A 10,152-nucleotide genomic window follows, 5' to 3' on the forward strand; every position below is an offset into this window, starting at 1 on the left:
CAGAACGTACACTATAGGAGAAGAAGGAACCTCAGGGAAGAATTTCCTGAAAACATGGCTGATCATAATAATAGCAATGAAGAGGTTCCCCCTGAACAGAACTTCAAAACTTTGGCTGCTCCTTTCAGGAACAGACCAGATAGGGGAGTAATCCTTCCCCCTGTAGCACCAAATTTTGAACTAAAACCAATCATGTTCCACATGATTAGGGAAGCAGGGTTCTTCAATGGACTCCCTGCAGATGATCCTTACACACACCTCACAACATTCCAAGATATTTGTGATAATTTTAAAGCTGAGGGTGTAACAGAGGAGAGCATGAGAATGAGGTTGTTCCCTCACTCCTTGGGCTTAAAAGCTAAAACATGGATGAAAACTCTCACACCTGGATCAATCCACACATGGGAAGAACTCTCTAACAAGTTCATAGAGAGGTTTTTCCCAATGTCTCGACAAGCTGATGTTAGAGCTGAAATCTCTAACTTCAGAATGTTTTATGGAGAAAATCTCTATGAAGCATGGGAGAGATATAAGGACATCATAAGAAAATGTCCAACCCATGGGGTAGAGAGTTGGGGAGTGTTACAATCTTTCTATAAGGGACTTGACCATACTTCTCAATCTCACGTAGATTTTGCTGCAGGAGGATATTTCTTTACAGAAACACTTGAATCAAGGTACGAAATCATAGAAGGGACTGCTGAAAGATGTCTCCAATGGCCAATAGACAAAGTGAGCCCAGTGAGGATATTGAAAAGAAGTTTTTGTATATTGATATTGAATAAATTACATGAGTGAGTATTTATACAAGAAAGAATCGCTAAGAATGACTAAGCGATGACTAATCAATCCTATCACAATCCTAATCACAATCAATTCTAATCAATCACAATTAATCCTAATCAATCATAATCAATCCTAATCAATCATAATCAATCCTAATTAATAGGAAATAAAAACGGAAACATGTTTGAATTCTAATTTTCTACACTCCCCCTCAAGTTGGGAGGTAAATATTGATCATTCCCAACTTGCCAATCAAGTCTTCGAATGCTGGACGGTGTAGGCCCTTGGTAAGGACATCTGCCGTTTGCTCTTTGGTTGGAACATATATCAAATGCACACTTCCATCATCTAATTTTTCTTTGATGAAGTGACGATCAACTTCCACGTGCTTTGTTCGATCATGATGCACAGGATTTTGAGCAATGCTAACAGCTGCCTTGTTGTCACAATATAGTTTTATTGGTAGGGAATATGAAATCTTCAACTCTTGAAGAAGTCTTCTCAACCAGATTCCTTCACAAACTCCATGAGCTAAAGCTCGAAATTCTGCTTCAGCACTACTTCTTGCAACCACTGTTTGCTTTTTGCTTCTCCAAGTAACAAGATTTCCCCACACATAGGTGCAATAGCCTGAGGTAGATCTTCTGTCTACTGATGAGCCTGCCCAATCTGCATCAGTGTAGATTTCAATTGTCCTTTTATACCCCTTTTTAAAGAATAATCCTCTTCCTGGAGTATTCTTGAGGTATCTAAGCACCCTATAGACTGCACTAAGATGCTTCTCCTTGGGTGAGTGCATGAATTGACTAATCATACTCACCGCAAAGGCAATGTCAGGACGCGTATGAGATAAGTAGATTAGTTTACCAACCAATCGCTGATATTGTTCTTTATCCACCTCATTCCCATCTTCAATACCTAACTTGGTATTAGGTTCCACAGGTGTCTCAGCAGGTTTACACCCTAACATTCCTGTTTCCAACAAAAGATCTAGAACATATTTCTTTTGTGTTAGAGTGATGCCTGTTTTGCTCCTAGCAACTTCCATACCAAGGAAATATTTGAGAGTGCCAAGGTCTTTGAGTTCAAATTGAGCTGCTAGAAATTTCTTCAAGGTGTTCAATTCCTCAATATCATCACCTGTAAGAATTATATCATCTACATATACAATAAGAATAGCAATTTTACCATCCTTAGAGTGTTTGTGGAAGAGAGTATGATCAGTCTGTGCTTGAATGAAGCCTCTTCTTTTGACTGCTTGTGTGAATTTGTCGAACCATTCTCTGGGAGACTGTTTCAATCCATATAGAGACTTTTTTAGTTTACACACTGATTCATTTCCCCTTTCAAAACCAGGTGGAGGATCCATATAGACTTCTTCATGTAAGTCACCATTTAGGAATGCATTCTTCACATCTAACTGTTGCAGAGGTCAATCTAGATTGGCAGCAAGAGATAAGAGAACTCGGATGGTATTGACTTTAGCAACCGGAGCAAAAGTCTCATGATAATCTATCCCATGAGTCTGAGTGAAACCCTTTGCAACCAATCTTGCCTTGTATCTGTTGATGCTATTATCTGCATTGAATTTTATTGTAAACACCCATTTGCATCCTACTGCCTTTTTTCCTTTGGGTAGGGTCACTATCTCCTAAGTTCCATTTCTTTCTAAAGCATTCATTTCTTCAAAGACAGCATCCCTCCATTTTTTATCATTGAGAGCCTCATGTATATTTCTCGGTATCTTTGTACTATCCAACATAGTATTGAAAGCACGAAACCCTGGGGACAACTTTCCATATGAAATATGATTAGAAATAGGATGAGTAGTACAAGATCGAGTACCTTTTCTGAGAGCAATGGGCAAGTGTAGATCATTTTCACCATGACACTCAAGTATAGGGGTGCTGGAACTAGAACATGGTTCAGAATCCTGGCAGTGTAGAGGCTCTGGGTTATTCACACTTTGAGGAGGCTTTCGCCAGCTATAAACTTGTCCCCATTTTGAGGAGGCTCCTGATGGTGAGGATTCTGTAGCTCCCCCTGTTTCCAAAAGTAGAGGTAATACTGTGGCATTAATAGGTTCCCATGACTGATCTTCATCTACTCCTATAGACTCCCCCTGAAGAGAAGTCGAGGGGAAGAAAGGGTCATTCTCAGAAAAAGTGACATCCATAGAGACAAAGACCTTACGAAGAGAGGGTGAATAACACTTATAGCCACGTTGAGTAGGAGAATAACCAATAAAGACACACTGGAGAGACTTAGGATCAAGCTTAGACCGTTGATGGGAGGGAATATGGACAAATACAACACAACCAAATAACTTGAGAGGTAAGGAGGAGACACCTCGGAAGGAAGGGAAGATACGAACAAGACTAGAAAGAGGAGACTGAAATTTCAGAATGCGAGATGGCATTCGATTTATCAGATACGAGGCAGTGAGAACTGCCTCTCCCCAAAGATATTTAGGAACACTCGTGGTAAACATAAGAGCCCGAGCAACTTCAAGGAGATGTCGGTTTTTTCTTTCCGCAACTCCGTTTTGTTGGGGTGTGTCAGGACACGAGCTTTGGTGAAGGATGCCATGTTGGGAAAGATATTCTCCAAGAATAGAGTTAAAATACTCTTTGCCATTATCTGTACGAAGAATTTGTATAGCAACTTGGAATTGGGTTTGAACCATGGCATGAAATTTTTTAAACACGGATGCAGCATCGGACTTATCCTTTAGAAGATACACCCAACAAACTCGAGAATGGTCATCAATGAAGGTAATGAACCATCGAGTACCTGAAATATTTTTAACACGGGCTGGACCCCATATGTCGCTATGAATTAAGGAAAATGGGGAAGAGTCATGGTGAACTTTAGAAGGATAACGAGCACGAGTATGCTTGGAAAGTTGACAAATATCACAAGAAAACAAGCTTGGACTTTTATTAATAAATAAGTTTGGCAACAACTTCTGAAGATAAATAAAATTTGGATGGCCTAGCCTACGATGCCACAGCATAACATCATTACATGAATCAAAAGGAAACATAGAGTTTTTTTCTACGAAAACAGCTTCATGAGTCATATCCTCCTCAAAGTAGTAAAGTCCACCATCCTCTCTAGCACTGCCAATCATCCTCTCCGAGTCCTGTTCCTGAAAAACACAACCATGTGGAAAGAATTTAGCAAAGCAATGCAACTCAGAGGTGAGCTTGCTAATGGAAATGAGATTACAAGTCAGAGAAGGAACATAAAGAACTGATGTCAAAGTAATCAGCTCAGAAAGTTTAATGGTTCCGTGTCCCGCAATCTGGGAAAAACTGCCATCGGCGATCTTGACCCGAGAAGGTTCAGAATATGGAGTGTATGAACAAAACAAGCCAAGATTACCTGTCATATGATCAGAGGCTCCAGAATCAAGGATCCAATGATTTTGACTATCAACATGGAAAGTTTTACCTTGCTGGACCACATGACTAGTGGCCTTAGGAGGTTGCTCGTGGTAATAAAAAGAGTGTTTTGAGGAAGCCATGAATAAAAAGAGAAGGGTTGACCGTTGATGAAAAATCAAGTTTTGTAAACTTTTGATCTGACCTCTGGAACAGGAAGGGGAGAAGCCGGCGAGAAGGTCTGTGCAAGTCGCGACGGAAAAAAAAACGTCTGGAAGGCGGCGCGTGCAGCGGCTGACGGCGATGGGTCCAGCGGCGGTCGACTCGTCGGATCCTTCTGAGTCGAATGGTCACCTCACTTTTTTGATCGGAGGTCAGTAAACTAGGTTTCTGTGTTGGACAGATTCAAGGCGGTGTTTAGGAGGTGTTTGACGGTGATGGAAGTGTTTGGATGGTTATTTCAGATTTGAATTAGGGTAGGAACGAACCCGCTCTGATACCATATTGAAAAGAAGTTTTTGTATATTGATATTGAATAAATTACATGAGTGAGTATTTATACAAGAAAGAATCGCTAAGAATGACTAAGCGATGACTAATCAATCCTATCACAATCCTAATCACAATCAATTCTAATCAATCACAATTAATCCTAATCAATCATAATCAATCCTAATCAATCATAATCAATCCTAATTAATAGGAAATAAAAACGGAAACATGTTTGAATTCTAATTTTCTACAGAGGAAGACAGGCATGCTAGAACTGGATAAACAAACAGCCATGGAAGCCCAGCTGGCATCACTCATGAATGAAGTGAAGAACCTGAGAGCTGACCAAGCAACACCAAGGATGGAAGTCTTACAACTCACAGCAACTGAAACAGAACCATGCTCAGCCTGTGGTGACCTTCATAACTCAACAGACTGCCCATCCACTGCATTGGTGTGTTATGCAGAAAATTTTGGCAATAGGAACTTCACCAGAGACAATCAACAAGCAGGACAAAATACACATTCAAGCCCTGGAGGAACTATCATTAAGAATTAGAACCACAACACCCAACGGAGGCCACCGATTAACCAGAGACCATTCAACAACAATCAGCAGCAGTATCAGCAAGGTATCAGCAGTGGAACGTTTGAACAAAGAAGAAACAACTATGTTCCTGTAACAGCCCCAAACCCTGTAGCATGATATTGTCCGCTTTGCCCCGCGCACAAGCACCGTCGAGCTCACGGTTTTGTTTCTTGGGACACCCCACAAAAGGCCTCACACTAGAAGAGGTATCCACACCCTTATAAGGCATGCTTCGTTCCCCACTCCAACCGATGTGGGACATTACATCCTCCCCCACTGGGAATACAGCGTCCCCGCTGTACACACCGGTCCAGGTCCAGGCTCTGATACCAAATGTAACGCCTGGCAACTTGCAAGGATCAACGACTGTCCCCACACTTCGTCCTACCATTTCTGCTTACTACTCAATACGAATGCCAAACACACATGCACCCATGCAAGACAATATATCACACACAGCCAGGTAGCTAGCAAAGCCATCACTGAATTAAGGTAATACAATAAATCGTATTCCACAGTTCATTAGATAATACATATCAAAATCTTACTCGTACAGAAGGGAATCGAAACTCTCCTAAGCTTATTCATAACAATCAAATTTCTGGTTTCTATTTAAACAACGTCAAAGACTTTATGACAACAAAGACGAAGTAAAACCGACCAAAAACTCCAATACATAATCTTAATCAATGAAGACTCTAGTTATCCCTCAATCATAATGGGCTCAGGGCTTTATTATAGAATTAATTGACAACTAACAACTCCATTTGTACAATATTTCTACACTATATAAATTTTATACTTGATGGTTGACGGAAACCAAGCAACCCCACTGGAACTACGATTGAGTGAATCCACATAATATTTTACTAAGCAAGAATCTCAAGCTATCCATTACCCTATTACTTATGTTCTTCGTTTCTTTATGTGTGTCCACATTGTTAACGTGTCCTGCTCTTATGTATTCACTTGCTACTCTTACTCTACTGAAGATGCATATCATTACCTACACTGTGGCTCATTAATTTTATACAGAAGGTTGAAGGTTAACAATTCAGCTTACCAGGTCACTTCACAATTTATCACACCACTAAATTTTACCGTCCTAAATTAGACAAATTTTAAAACAGCCGGATAAACCTGCCTATTATTTGTACAGACAGAGGATAATTTAAATGTGACCTTTGCTCACTCACTTTATCTAGGCAGTTTACTTAGTACAAGTTAAGATTTCGCCTACTTCCTACTTACTCCTTACAAAAATTTCCAATTCAATACACAATTCGCAACTAATTACCTGACTTGACCAACTTCACAAATAGAATTCTACAATTTAACCGTCAACGGAATAACGAGTAAGTAAAACAAACGCATCATATTCCAGTTTACAATGTAGAAGGGTCTTCGTAAAATCACACAAAATTTTCATCACAGACCGAACTCCATGGACGTTCTCATTTTGTAACGATCTTAGCCCATCTATTGAAGTAGGAAGATTTAACAGCACCAATTCGGTTAACAACACAATGTTTGCTACTATTCTGCGGAAAAGAAATTACATTGAGGAGTAATACTTTTGTCTAAAACTTAGGATTTAAGAGATATTTTTAATTAACTCTAACTACGAAGTTGACTTAAGGATACAAATAAGGGTACTAAGATTCCAAGGTACTAAATTCTATTTGTCAAGACTACCAGGGATGTTAAGTTCGTTCGTTAATTCTGTAGCTACTGCCTAATATTTTTCTAAAATCAATTGTAACTATGCCTATTCTTTTACAACGTACTCACAAATCAAAATACCAAGCAGTCATGTATGTAGGTCATTAATTCTAACATGATCTTTGTACATATCACGTAAGATGGTACCTATCATACAGCTCGTCAAAACACCCATATGAGGAAACTTCCTCGAGCTTTCCGCTGTCCTAGGTACCTCGGATGTAATTGACTCCACTGATCAGGGGACCCATTAACTATGATATGAACTTCCCAATCACATTACAATTTAAAATAGCTACCAAACATAATCCATCACATAAACCAGGCTTTCATAATTCAAGTACACAAAACCCATATTCAACATCTTAATTGTAGTTAAATATTCTCTTTAGAGTCTTAAGTAATACTAATAAAATACCATCACTGAAAAAAAATTGTACTTTTCACATCGAACTCAGTTCTAATACTCTTCCTAGGATATACCACACATAAATCTCCAACTTCCAGCATAAAATAAAATTCACAAAAATCAACTGCTCAAAACAAAAAATTAACTCAACCATATTCACCAAAATAAAAGTGTCTCACGTAGCAATTAGATTATAACAGAACATACGTATCCAGATCATGAAACACATATAACTTCTTAGGGACATCACCTAAACCGATTTTTCTAAACATCACTGCTATAGAGTTCACCTTCCCGGCGGTTAAAATAATTTAAGCAACTCATAAACTCACATTCTGATATATTACCAAAATTCCAATTTCGAATATTTCTTTTTAATTGCTAAACCCAACAAGCTAATACCCAAAGGAAATAATATCTTTCATAATTTCAATTTATCAGACCTACAACTTCACTCTTAGTACCACTTAAACATTAATTCATTACTACGTCCGTTTAAGTGGTTCTACCCAATTTAGTTTACTTACTCCAATTATTCAAGTCATTCCCTAGGTTAAATTCTCACCTAATTTCGAACATCTGTACCAAAACCACCAAACAAAACTTTTTCATTAATTGATTCTCGGTGTCCGACAGTTTGATACTACCGTGTTACCAGAGAATGTGTTGGCCAGACCCATTCCCAGTTACAGCTGGAGTATCATCTCATCATACACTGGGAATCGTCAAATTCCATACTTCGTTATTTATTCTTCCTTTAGGAATTATTCAGTTACAACCTACTACACATCAGACTTCTCTCTTGAGGAGGTTTCCGTGTCTCATAAATACTAATTCTACTTTCGTAATGTCAAGCAGCTAGTGGATCCAACTCACTACATGACATTCACGACAGTAGTCTCAAGATTGAGGCATGGTTCCCACTTCAAGACAGAATCTCAAACAATCACTTACACCTTATACAATTCAAACAACTTAATTCAACGGCAACATAACACAATCAAACAATCCATGCACACTTTAGTAACAGTAACTATTCAAGTCAAATATTTCAATACATAATACGAACAGCACAACCGAACAGAGCAGAGAATAAAATAGTACATAGTATTCATCTACTAAAACAACTTCCATAAAATCAACTGCACGACAGATCAATCCAATTTAACAGATCAAATTCAATTATTTAGCCAGATTACACTTATCACTGCATAAACCAACCGCTACACATCCAGGGAACAGCCAGGTAGATCCATACAATGCCATCTACATTTCGGAACACCAATCAATACATCATACTATTCTCAAAACTCAAAACTGTTCCAAGAAGTTAATTTCATACTGTTGTAGATAAACAATCCCATAAGGTGATTTCAATATAGCTCATAATAACTCTAACGTCTTAATCATTCTAACTTTCATAATTTAAAAGAATAATTCAACACGTGTCAGTCATGACTCCGACAATCCAATAGTTTAATTCTAATATTCGGCAACCAATGAACATATCCACACGGGTAATCATAATTCAAGCAATTCAGGAAATTGATTCTAACATACAGCAGCTAGCACAGTTCCATAGCTATGTTCAAACAGCAAACAATTCAACAATCATGGAAAAACAGCAAACAATTTGACAATCCTATTCAAACACCAATGATTAAACAAACAAATATATAATTAGCAACCAATACATCAATCATAAACAGACACCTTGAATCAAAACTGCTCTGATACCAAATGTAACAGCCCCAAACCCTGTAGCATGATATTGTCCACTTTGCCCCGCGCACAAGCACCGTCGAGCTCACGGTTTTGTTTCTTGGGACACCCCACAAAAGGCCTCACACTAGAAGAGGTATCCACACCCTTATAAGGCATGCTTCGTTCCCCTCTCCAAAATGTCCCACATCGGTTCGGAAATGTAAGGAAACCAAAGAAGCCATCAGGGCCTTTGGAACGTACCTGGAGAGGAGAATTTATGAGTTGGAAATGCAACTGCTGGATGTTGAAAAAAAAGTCATCCATTTTCGCACTGGCAGAACCATGATGAGGTCCACCATCAACTCCCTGGTTGCAATCATCAGCGATCTACTGAAGGATGCAGAAAAATGGCTCCCTGTAAATGAAGTCCGCAGATTGCAAGACCTGCTCAGGAGAAGACCATTAACCCAGGAGGAAGTTGATGAAGCCAAAGAAGCTGAAGCTACAAAAAGGAACCCTTGGGACATAAGACCTCCCCAATGAAAAGGAGAAAACCCTCCTATCTATCTTAGCTTAGTTTATTTTTAGTTCTGTTTTAATTTCTTTTCCTTTCTGTTCCCTTGTAATTAATCTTCTTTTTTTGCAATGAGAAAAGACCTTTTTTGATCAAACTGTTTGGTATATGGCATGCATTTCAGTTATAGTATTAAGACTGCCCAATTCTTTTGGATTAACTAACTTACATGAAACACAAAGTCACTGACTAATCATGCTTGTTCTTTCTCTGAGTACTTAAAATAGAAACAATGCAGGGAATTTAATCCTCAGATTTTTTAAAGAAGCTGATCCGTGTGAACTCAAACTGGTAAGGAACGAAAAAATGCCAAACACCTATTTCTGATAGCGTTCCTGAGGTGTAACCACAATGAAACTTCTCAGCTTTCCTTAATGCTGTAAGTACTGCTGAAGACAGATGAATTCTGTTGTCAAGGATCAAAACAAAAAAAGTCCAAGTTCAAAGGCACAAAAGGTAAACATTCCTTGATCCCACAAATCAGACCACC

General features: G+C 38.7%; 1 non-coding gene across 1 annotated transcript; it reads right to left on the bottom strand.

Annotated features, from left to right (window-relative positions):
• Positions 1 to 459: 459 nt before the first annotated feature.
• Positions 460 to 566, bottom strand: LOC133289813 (small nucleolar RNA R71). Its single transcript, XR_009748535.1, has one exon. It is a non-coding gene; the product is annotated as a small nucleolar RNA R71 (small nucleolar RNA).
• Positions 567 to 10,152: the final 9,586 nt, after the last annotated feature.

Source organism: Gastrolobium bilobum, unplaced genomic scaffold (assembly GCF_033153095.1).
Source record: "Gastrolobium bilobum isolate Gb01-03AN ecotype WA unplaced genomic scaffold, APGP_CSIRO_Gbil_v1 utg53782, whole genome shotgun sequence".
Taxonomy (NCBI): Eukaryota; Viridiplantae; Streptophyta; class Magnoliopsida; order Fabales; family Fabaceae; genus Gastrolobium; species Gastrolobium bilobum.